At 44.3% G+C, this 16,382-nt stretch overlaps 1 protein-coding gene across 4 annotated transcripts in view; it reads left to right on the top strand.

Moving 5' to 3' along the window:
• WWP2 (WW domain containing E3 ubiquitin protein ligase 2) overlaps positions 1-16,382 on the top strand; it is a 1,426,252-nt gene that overhangs the window by 249,191 nt on the left and 1,160,679 nt on the right. The window contains exon 3 of one of the 4 annotated variants that reach the window (XM_069635516.1): positions 4,041-4,147. The exons of the other annotated variants lie outside the window; for them this stretch is intronic. The gene's annotated coding sequence lies outside the window, so the exon portion shown is untranslated. The remainder of the gene's footprint in view (positions 1-4,040; positions 4,148-16,382) is intronic. 4 annotated transcript variants of the gene reach the window in all.

Below are 16,382 nucleotides of genomic sequence, written 5' to 3'. Positions count from 1 at the left end.
ATTCCCTCAAACCCACACCCAACCTACTTTGCCCAACTGCAATAAGAAATCTGAGACTTGGTCACAGACTCCCTAAAAGATGTCAAATAGCGACCTTCAGCCCTCACCAAACTACGTCTAAACCATAAAATGTCAAGAAAAGGGCCAGCACCACCTACAAGTCACCTGCTAAAACGAGCTTGTCTGGTAATAACAGCATAGGCACTACACTGCCTTCAGTGATCAACACCACTACCATCAAAGGAGGTCTCATCAATGCTAGGTCATTAACAGCCCATGTGCTTGATATCAATGACCTCATACTGACTAATGACCTTGACCTCCTAGCTATTACGGAGACATGGCTCCAACCTTCATCAGGTCCACTGCTCTCACTAGCTATTCCAGACCAGTATACTATTATCAGGCAAGATAGAACTTCAGCTAAAGGCGGTGGCGTTGCTATCATCGACAACATTTCCTTAGGCATTAGGCAGGTCCCTATCCTAATTTTTCCCTCCGGAGAACTCCTCTCAATCAAATTACCCTTATCACCAACACAAATGATAATAGTTCACCTGATTTACAGACCTCCTGGCCCTCTATCCTCCTTCGAGGAAGACATATCGTTACTTGTCACAAATAACTCCAAACCAGGCTCACAAATCCTGCTCCTAGGAGACTTTAACTTAGGACTCTGTGACACTAAAGCTGTCAAAGCACTTGCTATCAGCAATAGGCTTCACCCAACGAGTCTCACAAGCTACTCGCAACAAAGGCAGACAACTAGACTGGATCGCAGATTCTAACTGCAATATATTTTTTTTTATTATTTGCTTTTATCATATCAATGATTTTGCAAAGAAAAGTAGAGAAGAAGGCTGGAAAAAGAAGAGTAAGAAAGAAATCAGAAGAAAGAAGAAAAAGAAAATCTTAAAGTTTCTTTAGCCTAGTTAAAAGTTTCTTTATCATGAAGAGAGCGCGTTCCCTTCTGGTACTCAGTGTTTGAGTTCAAATCCGGGTTCAGCATTTAGTCAGAACTTAGTTGGTTGGCTCGCTTGATTTAAGGGAACATGCCTCTAAGGCTGCTTTTAAAATTTTTGCAGTTGCTTTTGACCATGTAGTTCTGGAACCGCTCAGAAGTCGATTCCACCAGACGTCTTCTTCATACAGGAGATTGGGATTAATCAGCGGGCCTAGATATGCTCTTCTCCATTTTTCCGTTTTGGGGCAGTGCATCAAGAGGTGCTTTACTGATTCCGGCTCCTGATTAGTTTCGCAGAGGCGACAGAGGTTGGTTTTTGATGGACCTCTTATGGCCCTGATTTCATTTGTCGGAAGAAGGTTGAGACGACTTCTCAAAAAAATTCATCTTAAAGCCTTGTCCGGGAATCTTTTCAGGACTTCAGTAGTTGAATGTAATTTTTTGGGCTTGAAGTTCAAGTGGCTGAGAAGTTTGTTGTTTCCTGCTAATGTAAGAGTCTCTATCCAGTCCGAGAGGTCCATTTTCCGTTTGATTTTCGTGGGGTTTTGGGTCAGTTCGTCTTCAGAGCATCCACTGTTGATCAAGTGTGCACGTTGCTTGGCTGCCCAGGTGGTAAGAGGCTTGCTCCTTCCTTCCGTCATTTCTGCTTTAATTATGTTGTACACAGGTGGTGAATCTTCCATTAATATTTTTCTAAAAAGCGCCATTTCGCCTATCTCGATGGCCGCTTTCAGGGAGAGAATTCCCAGTTCTCTTCTGATGATCGAGATGGAAGTAGAACTTGGGAGCTGAAGGACGTTCCGCCAGAAGTAGGCTTCCAATTTAGGCCAAATCACTGAGGGAATCGCTGGCATTGCCTCACATCCGTATGCCAAGCTCGGGATTACTTTGCCCTTGTAAAACTTTATGGCCGGGTGAAGCGAGAATCGACCGTATTTTCGGTCGATTATTTTAGCCTGAGTAGACTGCAATATTAACATCTTATCTAACCAGCCTTGCGCCTGGACAGATCATCATGCCATCCTCTTCACCTTACAAAAGAGCACCATCCTTAACCCTGACAAAACATTGGATTCTCCTAGACTAGCCAGAAATACGTGAAATATAACAGCTCAAAAGCTACTCCCACTTCTTCAACCCCTCATGAACTCCTCCTACGCCATTGAGGACAAAGATGACCCTACACATCTTGTTAACCTCTATAATGCAACTATATGCTATTAACAAGATCGCACCACAAAAAGTGTGCAAAGCTAAACCCTGCGCACACATGAACACTTGGTTCACCCCTCACCTAAGAACTCTGCGAAAACAAACAAAAGAACTGCTGAAACCACATGGGAAAACCTCCCCTCAACCTCCAACAAAGAAAACTTCACATTAGCCTCTGCCACCTACAAGGCGGCGATCTTCCTAGCAAAATGTGACTCCTACAATGACCGGATCCAAAAGGCTAAATCCAAAACTAAAGAATTATTTAACATACTTAGAGAGCTTGCATCACCTTCGGCTCCACTTACCTCATGCTCTAAGGTTACCACCTGGTGTCATAACATTCAAACAGCGCTCTCTTACAAGATTGAGCTCCTACAAGAGAAAATTTAGACTAAAAAAACTAGTCATCAACTTTCCCCAACCAACAACACAAACTACTCTACCTGATCAAACTGGCCTGTTCAAAGTCTCCTCCGTTAGCATTAAGGAAGTTGAGGAGACAATCTTAAGCCTTAAACCCTGCAGGTTCATGGGTGATGTCTGTCAAACATCAATTATAAAAGAAGCTTGTGCCCTTCATTACCTCATTAATATATGCCTCATTTACAATGAATTCAGTACTGACTAACCTTAAGGACACCTGGGTCATGCCCCTCCTTAAGAAACCATCCCCCAACCCAAAAACCCCGACTAACTACAAACCGATCACCACAGTGCCCTTCCTTCTCAAAATTATCGATCAAGCAGCCTACCTGCAGATCAAGCATCACTTGGAAAGCAAAAACCTACTGGGGCTTCGTCAATCGGGTTTCCGTCCTAGGCATGGCACTGAAACAGCTCTGATTGATCTAGTAACCCAAATAGAAACCATAAAAGATAAGGCAACCTTGCCCTCCTTCTTTTACTAGATCTATCAGCTGCCTTAGACCTTGTGGATCACAAACCTCTCTGTAGCCATCTCTCCTCGGCAGCCCACTTCTCCAGTGACACAACCACCTGGATCTAGTCATTCCTCAATAACAGAACTGCTAGAGTGTTCTCCCCTATGACATCCGCCCTTCCTGCCGCTGTCACCTGTGGGGTCCGACAAGGCTCTTGTGTCTCCCCCACGTTTTATAATATATTTACAAAGCCTCTATTCAGCGACTTAGACCACATGGGTATCTCGTATGCAAACTATGCTGACGACACCCAAATTCTTATCCCTATCACAGGCAATCACATAACGGACTCCAAATGACTCAATTACATATATCTCATCATCCATGCTTGGATGACGCAACACGGACTCTGCCTAAATGACGACAAGACTGAGCTACTCCTTGTAGGAACTCAAGCTACACTTAACAGACTTGACAATCAGTTAAACACCTTCAACACTGATGGCAACAACATCAAGGTTTCGAAGGATGTCAAAACCTTAGGCATGTACATCGACTCGATCCTCTCCTTTAAAAAGACAAATCAACCTCTGCATAGACTTGCAAGCTCATCAATGCCTGTAGACCGTTTTTGACTTCTGACACTTGCACTACCCTAGCCAGGGCCCTCGTACTAACCAAGCTAGACTACTACAATGCCTTATATTTAGGCACTAAGCAACACAATCTTAGACAACTGCAAATATATCAAAACAACACGCTCAGAGCAGCAACCAATTTCCTGAAAAAAAAACTCCACATCTCAGAGCTGAGACATAGTGTTCGATGGCTATCAATCAACCAAAGAATCAAATTCAAGATCCTCTCACTTACAAATGTCTGCATACCCTAGCACCCTTGTACCTATGCGACAAATTCAAACAGTACACAACGGACCGACTGACTAGATCATCTCACTCTGACTGCCTTATCATACCTAGGTTCAAGCTCCAAAAAGCAGATGGCAGAAGCTTCCCGGTACTAGCAGCTAAAACCTGGAATGCCTTACCCCCTAGTATCAGACTGGAAGCCTCCTACCACAAATTCCGTAAGTCTGTCAAATCCTGGCTCCTCATGAGCAAAGATTAACCTCCCCTACTGTCCCAATTTCTCCCTCTTGTATATATGCCTGCATAATGTCTTTTTACCATGTAAATACATACCTATGCAACTGTACATTTTTATCATGCAAATGCCAAATATGTACAAATATTTCTGTATAACTTTGTAAATATGTAACTGCAAGAAATGTGCCCAGATGCCTCAGTCTAGGCACGCTATATAAATAAAATACTATACAATACCGTAGTTCGCCTTCAGAGCTCACTTCACTCTGATTATAATTGCATTACATATTAACACCTGTAGGAGAAAGATGGCAAAACTGTTTAGAGAGACTTCATATCATATCTATTTATTTGTGTCCATTCATGCAACTAACCTTTAAATTTTACAGACACTCATCCAGAGTTCACAAAATCTACTCGCCCACTCGTATAGTCGAGGCGAGTACCATTTTGAAGGGATTTTTTACATTTTTATTTAGCATCTACTTTGTTAGCAGTAATTGTCAAATAAAAGGTTCACTGCGCTTGGCTGGCCTCTGTGTTGCAGTAGCGTACCAAACAAAGTTGGTTTGTGGTAACGGGCACCATTTTACAGAAAGCACATTTACATTTTGTGTCATCCGTTGCCATGGGTTGAGTGCATTTCTCTTGGGTCCAGTAGGTAAACTTCTGAGTTGCAGGTCTAATAAAGGTTTAAAGAATTTGCAAGGCCTGACTCCTCTCACTAATATCTTACTTCAGTGGTGCACAAAAATGCTGTATTGTTGCTCAGTTCATGTCTTGGGTACAAATAACTTGTGGTTGCATTACAAATATTCGTTCAACATTGCTAATCAAATGGGTGCGTTTGCTAATCAAGAAACCTTTAATTAGCAAACTCTGCTAATCAATTGTTGAAAAATAATGTATGCCTTGCACATAGCAAGTATGGATAAAGGATAAATCATTATTAAGCCCATTTCAGGGTATTGTACGCATGGTAGATTTGACTGAATTCGGGCACTACCATTAGTTTGAATTGTTTTGAACTATTTGGGTTTAAAAATACTGAACTTAAGGAGCAGGGGTTGAAGGGGTGTCACTCACACCCCATGTTCGGTATCTGCGGCCTTGGGGGTTTGCAGGGGTGTCCCCCGCAGCCTTAAGAATGGAGGCAGGGGACAGAAATTGATCGGGCCCTCGTTTTCAATGAACGGTCAAAATGGGATCTTGAGCAGTTTTACTGTGGGCAGCCTTCCCGCGAACAAAACGTTTACCCAAATCCCATTTCAGATGGGCTTTCACAGGGTGACGCATAACATTTTAGCATTACATCTATAAACAAAAAAAGAGCCATGCAAAAAGGAAATTTGCTGATTTACTTAATTTTCATTGATTCCACAGCAGCAATTTATGGGATGGTCTGAGAATTTCTGTGGAATAAACTTGCTGGGTGGAAACTTTCCCTATGTTTAATAAAAGTTTTCATCCAGTTGCATAGCGAGACACATGTCCAAGTAAAACGAAATAATCAGGGACAATACACAGGAAAAATACCTACAGAGCGAGGTCTGAAACAGGGGTGCATACTCACATCCCTGCTATTTAATATCTACATTGCTGATCTTCCAGCTGTTCTCAGTAAAATGAACAACTTGCATATTCCTTGGTTTGCATACGCCGATGACTGGGTACTGTTGGACCACATATTAGTAGCCTTACATCATTATGTTATGGTAAATGACCTGAAGATAAATCCATCTAAAACCAACATAATGTGTATTGCTACCAGAAATGTTAAAAAGAACTGGAAAGTCAAACATTACACCCATTGTCTAACTCACTAAAGCCCACTGCTTGCACCACCCTAACCACCTCCGTTGTCTCTCTAAGGTGACCCAGGCACATCCTCAACCTAGCAGCATGATGACAATGAGTGTCAATCATAGAAAAGTCATGAACCGGACCCCATTCACCACAATTAACAAGACCCTATACAAACTTGCATCTCTTCCTTGGGGGCAGGGTGTTAAACCTCTTAACCTTAATGGATCCAAGGATTTTCCCCCTTTCAAAATTCTTATCTTCTGGGGGGAGCACCTTCCTGTGCTGGGGGTCCACTTCTGGAAGCAAGCCTGCTTCACTTGTTAATTCCTCTGTGACTCATCCTCCACAAACAGGTTACATTTCATACCTTCCCATTCGAACGATATGGAGAAAGGATAGGACCAACTGTATCTCACGCCCTTCATTCTCAGTGTAAGGAACTCATGGTGGCAACAGTAAAGACAGACACAAATGATCACAGTTCAAGGGTGTTTATTAAAACTGTATAGGTAGGTTGAAAAAATGCCTAATCGAAACCTAAATCTAAGATGGGAGCAAGCTATGACCATCAAATAATAATAAGGCAGTGCTAGTGGCGTCTTGTCAAATGAAAAGGGCCCAAACTTAAAAAAGAAAAAAAAACTATTGCCAATCCTTACAACTAAATACAAAAAAAGCGTGTGGGATATGGTTTACAAGAAAGAAAGAAGTGTTCATAAATGATAAGTCAGGATGTTATAGCCGGGGTCTCCCTTCCCCATGTTTTGAGCACGGGACTCCTGAGCACAGCACACTCTCGGGCTATCCCTGCAAGAGGCTACAGTTCCGTTCTCAGGTATCAGGATCTTCAGTAAAGTCTCTTTTCTGCAAAAGTCTCTTGCCACGAGGACCTGATGTGTTGAAAATAACAATAACAAAAACAAAATTTCCTCTTCCGTATTTATGTTCAGTGATGGCTTTCACCCCTGGGTCCCCCTCTTCCGTGCTCAGACCCCTCTCAAATGTTAGCCTCCCTCCGTCGAGTTCACTACAGCTTGTAGTCAAGAGATTGCACCTGTTGCATTCACAAGTCTCAATGTCTTTTTAAAAAATCCACTATGGACATCCCTCCGTCGGGTTCACTCTTGTCAACACAGTGTTCATTGGGGCATCATGCTTCACCCCATTCTGCAAGCATCCCTCAGCCGGGTTCACGTTTTCCAGTCACACAGTTCCTTCTTTATCACAATACAGGATTTTTCCCTTTGCTTTCCATTTACTTTTCCTTGCGGCTCTCCTAAAGCCTTCTGGTATCAGTAGTTTCAACAATAAGGGGGATCAGCCAGAATCTTTCGAGTGAACACCCACGTGGGGCCGGACCCCTCTGCAGCTGGTTTTCCCCTGCAGTGTTAACAGTTCTTTGATTTTCCCTTAATTTGCCATTTGCAACTTTCGCTCATCACAGTTCGGTTTCTTATCGGTTCTCCCTTCTCACCGGCTGTGATGAACTGCTTGGATTTTCTTGTCTCTGGAGTCAAGGATGGTACCACAGTAGCAAGCGTCTCTCCCTGCTTTTGTTATCAGTGGAGGAGGGCTCAGTGCACCGTTGAAATCTGCTAAAGCACACGTCGGCTATTGTTTGCGGTCTTATGATTCCTCCTACGGAGGCTTTGCGGGTCTGGGTCGAAAAGGGCAAGGCCGCTTCTCTCCTTGTCACCCCTTTTGTTCTTGCAGCCTTCCTCCTGCTCTTGAACTGCCATCCTGGGATAGCTCTCTCGTTGTGCTGTCTGCCTTGCTCGTAGTGCGCTATTGTGCTCCACCTTTTATCCCTGTGGGAAAGGGAAAGGGCCGTCTGGTGTGTGTGGTTATTATTAATTTCCTGACTCTGCCTGACCCTTGTGTTGGGACATGTCAGGTAAACGGCTCTGGTGTTAGTCTGTTGTCTTTCGTGGTGCAAGAAAGGGTTTGTGTCGGAAAAGGGGTGGGGGTAGAGTGTCTGAGTATCCTACATGATAGGATGGGGAAAAGATGTTATAAGAAAGGGGATAGCGCGTCTCACTCATCGGTGTCCCACTTCCACTCCATGAGGACCCCCCATCCAGGTGATCCTTCCACACTGGTCCACCCTCAGGAACTGGATCCAATAGCGATGGCTGTCTCCTGACCACCTGGATGACAGTTCCCTGGGGCTAGTCAGAGAGACACCTTCAGGTTTCTCACATCAGCCACTGAGTAAATGCAGAACTCTGCTTGCATCTTGCCAGGGTGTATATGTATAGGTCTTGATAACCTGAGATCCTGGATCCTCCATATTCTATAGGGCCAAAACATCTTGCTTTATACAGGATCTTGGATTTTTTTACGGAGTAGTTGTGAAATCTCACCGAAACTGAATGCAGGCTACTTCCACCACCACCCACTCTGTGGGCTCTGTCCATCGTGACTACAATCCCGCTGTCAAACTGAAGCAGAATATTCAAAACATCCTGCACCAACTTCTGTCTCTCTGCGTTTTGCCCTCCTCCTGGAACCCAAAAAAACAAGAGATTGGTGCACCTTTCCCTATTGTCAATATCCTCCAATTTCATTCTTGCGACATTTCCTTGATGTTAGAGTTCCAATATTCTCACATCCAACTGGGATTCCAGTGTATCCACTGAGGGATGGTTGGCCTCCAGACACTGCATCTGTCCTCCATGGACTCAATTTTCTTGGCCATTCTGTCGAGCCTCAATCCGATGTCTGTGAATTCCCCTGATCTCTTCCAGGATAGCAAGAATATCACTTTTGCTACCTGCTTGGTCTTCCATACCCGGGTGGCGTAGGGGGCAACGTTCATCACCTTCCATGTTATTTACCTCCTGTCTTTAAATTGCTGTAGTGACTCTTTCCAATTCATTTAGGGGGCTATGAGTCACTTCAACTCCCCACCTTGCCAGGAGATCACCTACTCTTTTACACCAAAACACAAGGGTCCAGCTTCCTCCACCCCAGCCCTGCATGCCTGTCCAGTGAGATGAACATCCCTGGAGGCCACCAAAAATGCTCAGAAACCTACTCCATCTGGTACCTTGTACTTCGACTTGGCAGGGCTCACTGCAGGTATACTGAATTTGCCAGGCTTCATCAGCAACCCTCTGGTATCCTTGTTGCCACAATCCGGGCTTATCTGGGGATAGAAGTTCACTTTGTTCCAACTACATGGTCACTCGCCACTCTTACACTCAGCATCCCAGCCGGGCCACATTTATCACTGCACTATTGGCAGGTGCCGCACCCTCCTCAATCTTCCGGTCCATAGAGGAGCTTTCCATGACTCCTTACTGAATCGTCCCCGCCCTCAGGTAGGCTGCCAACCTCCTGAATGTGAGCATGGTGTGCCTGTCTCCCTCCACCTGTTAATCCACGTTGTGGGTGATTGATGTTATCACCAATGGCTGTTACCGCATGAAGACCCCGTAGCAATGTCCACAGCCTGATCGGGATGCTCTGGGCAAAACTCCTCCTCACAATGGGTTCTCGGCTACAGTCTCGGTGGCTCCGAGCAAAGGTGAAGTTGGTTCTCCACTGGGCCTGACAACACCTCTGTGTATTCTCAGAGCTTTTTTGGTGGTTTAGGTGGCACGAGCGCTAGACCTCGTTTTCCGGTCACCGCAGCAGGCGAGGGGATCAAAATGGTAGCAAATGTCCTCCATCTAATGAGAAGTGGCAGAGCTGCGTTAAAAGGCAGCCATCTTGTCTGTGCCCCCTGCTGGCCATCACCTTAAACCTTTTTTAAATTGATCATGAACGTTTTTTCAGCAATATCGACTTAAAGGTGGTGTGATGAATCCTGCGGAATCCCCACAGAATCCCAGCCTAAGTCTCCTCCCAGGTGGCATGGGAAAGGCAGCTGCTACCTGATCCTAACCCTGGGGGTGGAATTGGCCAGGTGGATCACCTGGGCGGAGAAGGCCCCCAAGAGAATAGGGCAGCTCCGCTAGGAGAGATGCAGTATTCATCTTCTTTGGAGGGTGACATTTCCATAATGGCAGAATATCTAACGGCTTGTTGTCAGAGTGGGCGTCCCTTCCCAAAACTACCCAAATTGGTAGAAGGGAAAACCCTTATAATCAACAGGGGAATGATATATGTAAGAGTCAGAGAACCCATATCACTCAATTTGGTGATGATGATTCCCCCTTGGATGTGCACTGTAAAGCCCAGTATCGCCCATGTCTTCCTTTACAAACCTCCCCAGAAAGTGTATTTCAAAGGTCGTTTAAACAGAATGAGGCTTTTAATGAAAATAAGAACATTAATGACTTTAAGTCCCATAGTGCTCCAGGTACTGGGACGATGAAGAGGAATTCAAAGTTGGAGAACCATGATGAGCAGACTAGTGGTTATAATGATCCACACCTGAGCAGGACATTTGAATATTTAAGGCACCTTCAGGTGCAGGCTATTAGAAGGAGAGGTGTACAGCAGCAGTGGAAGAAGCAGAGAAGACGCCGGGCCCGCTGCTGTGATTTCAGCAGAATGGGGTGCTGAGAGAGTCGTAGAAGCTGGGAGTTTGTCTGCAGAGGACGCACAGTGGGAAGTAGTGCAGTTGCTGGATGTCCTGTCGGAGAGAGGAGCTCTCCCTCCCCAGTGTCTTACTCCAGTGGTTGGCGTTCACCAGAGCATGCAAGGAAAGTGACAAGCTCCTATTGCAGTAAGCGCGGACCGTGGGAGCATGATCAGGGCTGTCAAACACCATACGGAACCCACGTGAGAAGAAAAGACTGAAGCGGTAGCAGGTCGAGCAGATGTGCAAAGAAAGACGTGTGAGTTGGCCTTCATTAGGTGACCCCGGGGTGTTCCGCACTAGGCCCCTAGCTGCTAAGTCGTTTTGAATACTGAACTAATTAATTAAAGTATTTGTGGCCTGATCCATTGAAGGAAAGCGAGAGGAGAAATATTCTAACACCCTTTGCCAAAGTAAAGAAGGAGCAATATATGATCAAGTGTATAACCAGCATTGCCAAAGTAAAAAGGGGACAATATTTAAAGCAGATTGCAACCATCACTGTCGCAGTCATGAAGAGGCAATATTAAACCTGTATTGCAAACATTACTGCCTAAATAAAGATGCTTGAACACAATTGTAACCATCCTTGCCAAAGTAAAGAAGTAATATTTGAACAAGATAACATCCAGCATTGCCTAAGCCAAAGCAAGGCAATTGTAAGTGAACGAGGATATTGTTTCTCTGAGAGTATTTCAAAATTATTACCTGAAAGGGAAAATGACAAGCATTATTATCCAAGCCAAAGAGGACCAATCGTAGATAAGAGGAGAAATCGTTTTCCTAAGGAGAGAAATTCAGTGGTCGAAGTGGGTGGGAACGGTTGGAGCAGTGCTCCTCTACTTTTTTTAATTACATTTTACTGTTCCTATACTTTTATTTTGAAAAGAAACTGTTCTTGAATGATTACATTTTAAAATAAAAGTGTACTAAGAAGTTGAAACTTGCACTTCAGTGCCCAGTGCCCTGCGCTGAACATTCCTTTAAACAGAAAGCGTATGTGTTTGGGGGTTTGTATTGTGCGTGAGAGGGGGTTGGTGATGGGGTTTGCGGGGAGGGGGGAAGGCCAGTAGGGAACATAGTTTCTTCTACTACTTCTTTTTGTACACATCGACCAATGGAGAGATGTGAATAAGAGACATTACCAACAGTTAACTGGTGTGGTAGTAGAAAAACAAAGATGGCAGGAAAGAAGCCCTCCTAGAAGAAAGCCTCAAGGGGAAGAGAAATCTAACCTGCAGTGCAATTGGCAAACGTACCAGTGGAACAAACAGCATCAATTTGTATTGTATCCTGATGAAAGAAGTTGTGAATTTCAATGTTGGTGAAAGTCAAAGACTTTTTTTAAAGTTCGAAGCAAACCACACCACAGAGTTGTAGGAGTTTTTGTCCTGGCAGCAGAGTATACCAGGAAAGGGGTTGTTAGTGGTAGTCTTGGTAGGTTAGTGGATCAGGAAGTAATGCATTGTGGTGGGAAGTGGTTGTGATAGAAAGTGGAAAGTCCACTAATGTGTTTGAACTGTGGTGAATCTGCCAAAACATTGTCCATGAAAGTGGAAAGTCTACTGTGTTTGATGAACTGTGGTAAAACAATCCTGATGAAAACATTAATGTATATAAAGAAGAAAGGTGAAGAAGTAGTATTTTCCAAAGAGGAAACGTTATATTGAAACATTCACTAGAAGGGTGAAGACAGACTTTTTGGTTTGACAAATACAACCTTGTGAAAAACCTTTACAAATAAAGTGATGAATCTTGTCTGACAGTGGGACAATTCAAGTGCCAAGTGAAAAACTCAAGGAATGAAGAAACTTTGTGTTGGAAACAAAACTTGGCTGTTGAGAGGAACTTTGTATTGCCTTCGAAGCAGAACTGGATTATTGCTAAGAACTTTATTGACTGGAACTTTGAGTTGGAAAATCCTACTTTAATCCTGGGCAAGGGGGATCGACCTAGGTTACAAGGATATATGATTCTACAGTTCATGTGTGAATCTAATTATTATTTTGTTGAGTCTGAACGTCCCTATGATACCTATATGATTGTGTTGCCTGTATAAGTGTGAGGGACAGATATCTTTTGATGTTAAGAGTGTTTTCCTTTAGTCTTATTTTCATAAGCAGGGGGAAATAATCATTAGGCTAAGGGGAAAGCAAAGCGTTTTCTCACCCATATAATTTAATACAATGGCTACTTTTGTAAAACCTTTATCAAGTTGTCCGTCTTGCATTTCTGACTCCTCACAGTGGATTGGCAATGCATTACCATATATTAAAGGAACAGCTGGTGATTAAAACGAAATTATAGAACTAGTGGAAAAATCATGATTGTGAGATGAAATTAAACACGTTAGAGGCTCTTGTTTGCATCTACGTTTTGTTATATTAAATCTCAATCCTATGTGTTAATCTTCCCGGCAGTAAAATCCAGAAAGCCTTTCATGTTGATGAGAGCTAATTTGTACTGCTAATGGCAGTATTGGGTTCTAGACGGGGTATACTTTGAGAGAAGAGGACCTGTTGTCTGTACAAATTACAACTTTGGAGACGATTTGACAGGTGCTAACTGAATGCCCAGAAGTTGAAATGTTGTACAGACAATATTTTGTTTGTTTGCCCATAAAATGGAAATATTAAAAACGAGACAATTTTGGCTGCGTTGTTTGGCAGCAACCCGGCTCTCACTCTCTTTAGCAGCGATTAAACTGAATGTAGACTAAGCTTTTGAAAAGCGATGCTGTTTGTGTGTACAATTGAAATTTTGGATGAATTTGGGATGGAGAGGTTATTTATGAATTAAACAAAAAAATGAATACTTTATTGTTATTAAGATAAATGATTTTGAAAGTGTGAAAAGATTAAGGGCCTAATTCACAGAAGCATTTTACAATGGTAAAACCCATTGGAAAACGATCTGTGAATCAAGGTCTAAATGTAACTGAAACGCACTTGAATTAAATAAAACAAAAAATAACCCGTCATTTCGGGCTCACCTGCTGCGTGGCTTTGGACCACTTCTCAATCTCACAATTGAAATACACAAACGATGCCCAGAAAATGACAAACTCTAACCCTGCCACTTCTTTCGACATTTCCATCCCTCTACTAACTTTTCACCTCTAAAATCTTCCAACCTTTACACTTCAGTCACTAGTTCTATCAGACGACCTATCAGGTCTAACGTACCTACCAGACTCCTACGTCATGCTCCTTCTATCGAGACCCACCAACTAGTTTAGTACTTCAATCATTATTTCGCAACAAGGTGACTGTCTTTGCTAGCTTGCATCGCTGATTAATCCTCACCAAAGAAGAATGGTTCACATTAGCGCACATGTAATGGGTACTTCCGACCTGCATTCAACACCACAGGTTCTCCGCATCTTCCTTCCCACTATCCAGCTAATATCCCTGAACCCCCTTTTCTTACTGACCCATGTTCAGTGAGGCCAGCATTATTGGCAGAAGGGCGCTATAAAAGACACTTTGCTTGATTCTATACCTTCCTCACATAAATTGTGTATTTCCTGTCCCACACTATTTTTCGATTCAGTCCGCTCTGCTCTTCGGTTGTTCATTTTCTTTCACTTTTATTAATTTGTCTCTTTTGTTGCAGTTTTTTCTAGCCGGGTACCTTTTCACCGTCGTATTACAGCGAAATGCCTATGTTAGGAGCAGTGCATGTTAGCGTTTGGTCGCACCGGGCATACTTTAAAAGGTACTTTTGGAAGTCAAAGACGTTCCTTTGAGGGGGGCAAACAGTCACATTTGACAAATGTTGACTTATGACGGTTGTGATTGTCTTAAAAGGGCAACGTGGTATGCCCTATAGGTATCCTATGTGAATCCCTGCACGTCTCGCATGCACATTTCATTCATTCATCTCGTCTATCGTACACACTCTTTGGCTTTGCATCTCCCATTATAATGTTCTTGTATCCCTCCCTCGATCATACATTGTGTTCACTTCCAGCAGTCTTCTTTAATTGTATCAATTTTAATCGTATACTTAGATTCACTTGCTATTGCTTTTCATCACTCCGCCTATGTTTGCTAACACGCTGGTTCTTTTTTTACCGTGACCCATCTGGTCCGACCGTAGTAAAACAAAAGATACCAATTTTTACAGCCCGCATCGACTCTTGCTGCAGTTAAATGGACGGGTGTTTTTTTACTAAACAAACATAGTAAGGCGCCTGCGTCCAGTCCATCTCGACGTTTACCCTGCATGTTAAGCTCAGTGCTGCAAATCCCTTTGCATTTGTGTAATGGTGGCATGCTACCAGCAGGGGGTGCTGTAGCTTTTCTTTAGTTACATAGGCTGCTGTTTTGGATGTGTTATCACTGTCGTCGGCTGGAAGAGCACGTGTCTCAGTTCTATAGATACGCAATGAGATTTCTCTGATTGGTGCATTTTTGCTTTACATCAATAACTTAAGTTCCAGGCGTCCAATAGGGCTTTCATTGTGTCACAGGAAACAGCGAGCAAGCAAAAAGGTGGGACCGACTTCTGTCATCAGAAACTAGAGGGGGGTAAATCCTTACCCTGGTGTCACTGTGGTGCTTGGGGTGTTGCTTTGATGATATAATCAAGATGACTGTCCACAACACACGTAAAACCTTGACCATCTCTGTTTTTGCTGGATTTTAATTTCTAGAGTTTCATTTAAAAGATACTTTCAGGGCTAAAAAAAGTTGTTCATGTCGTGATGTTGCAAGGCATGGACCCATTCCACATCGTTATGTTGGCCGGCTCACGATTTGGCCAGAGCCTGAGGGAAGTGACTTTGGGCTAGGGAAGGGGGCGTGGGGAGAAACGGATTTGACAGGGATTAGATAGATTACTCTGGAACGGTGTGGAAATAAAGATAGACGTGTTCCAGCGACCGTCCTGCGTGTTTATTTCCAACCAGCGGCTCTCTCCGCCTCATGTGGGTGAGCCCCCTTGAGCAGCGCTAGCTGGAGCTAACACTGGTGACGAGGAGCCAGTTCTGAACCACGCGCTCCCGCACACGCTGTGGCGCATGAAGCCGGCGATAGTGCTAACAGTGCACACGTGGCTTGGGCAGACGGGCCTGGAGCACCGCCAGCAGCGCAGCGCATTTCCGGACGATGCCGTCGGGCATTTGATACTCGTGTCAGTGCGCCTCCAGCTGCCACGCCCACAACCAGCACTCAGAAGGTACAGCAGGGGAAGGGCTGTCAACCCCAACAGCCACACATCGCAGCGCACGGTCGCGCAGAAGCCCTCACACGCACACCCTCTCTCCCAGCCAATAGAGGCTCACGTAGGGGAGAAACAAGGAGGGTGCGGTGCTGGGAAACGAGAGCACACCATCCTGAACAGAGGGCCGCCATACCCTGCACATAGAGGGTGTTCGCCCCACGGAGCGTCAAGGCAGGCATACCACAGGGCAAGGTGCCCTCTCCCCCCCTATACACAGTAGAGGAAACTCCCAAGGAGCCACGGACTGCACGCCATGTCAGAGGAGGATGTTGCATCCACGTTGGCTGGGGGCACATTGGGACCCGCTCTCCCCTCATGCGGAGGATCCCAAGTACTACATCTACCCCATGCATTCGACTACATCTACCCCATGCATTCGACCTCCGCGACACCAGCAACCTGGGACCACGATGGACGACCTGGTTAAAGGGCTTTAAATTCTACGTAGGAGCCATAGGGCTCAACGACGACGAACGACTCAAGAACACCCTGTCCCATGGCAGTAGGACCAGCCGTCAGGGACATAGCGGGTCGAATTACTCAACCTGGAGACTGCATCTTACCAAAACCTACATGAAAAACTATCGAAATACTTTGCACCCCACACCAACGTCTACTATGAAAGGCATATCTTCCATAAAACGTGCCAGGAAAAA

This window comes from Ambystoma mexicanum, chromosome 1q (genome assembly GCF_040938575.1).
Source record: "Ambystoma mexicanum isolate Mex_15411 chromosome 1q, UKY_AmexF1_1, whole genome shotgun sequence".
Taxonomy (NCBI): Eukaryota; Metazoa; Chordata; class Amphibia; order Caudata; family Ambystomatidae; genus Ambystoma; species Ambystoma mexicanum.
Note: the sequence above shows the minus strand (reverse complement) of the source record. Positions and strands in the feature narration are given on the sequence as shown.